The sequence below is a fragment of the Microtus ochrogaster genome, chromosome 4, assembly GCF_000317375.1.
Source record: "Microtus ochrogaster isolate Prairie Vole_2 chromosome 4, MicOch1.0, whole genome shotgun sequence".
Lineage (NCBI taxonomy): Eukaryota > Metazoa > Chordata > Mammalia > Rodentia > Cricetidae > Microtus > Microtus ochrogaster.
In genome coordinates, this window is record NC_022011.1 from 51,751,113 (window position 1) to 51,751,633 (window position 521).

The following is a 521-nucleotide window of genomic DNA, read 5'->3' on the forward strand; positions in this document are numbered from 1 at the left end:
CATATCACCTACATCCATGCAAACACACAGACATCACCTACATACATGCATGCACACCCACACAGACATATCACCTACATACATGCACACACAGAGACATATCACCTACATACATGCGCACACAACCACACACAGACATATCACCTATATAAGTGCATGCACACCCACACACAGACATATCACCTACATACATGTGTGCACACCCACACACAGACATACATAGCTGAGTCTTTAAAGTGCTTGCCACGCAACCACAAAGGCCTGAGTCCAGCCCCCCTCCCCTCCCGTCTCCCTGAAACAGGCCCGCAAGTTTAGCCCAGGCTGACCTCGAACTCACAATCATCCTGCCTTCACCTCTTCCACGCTAAGATGACTTGGGTACACACCACAGCCAGATCATCAACACACTTTTCACCCAGGCATAAATGAAAGACCCTCTGGACACCCCCCCCCCAGAACCCGCAGCTGGCCTGCTCTCATGAGAACATCCCGCCTGCTTGGGGAAACAGGATGCCTATAGC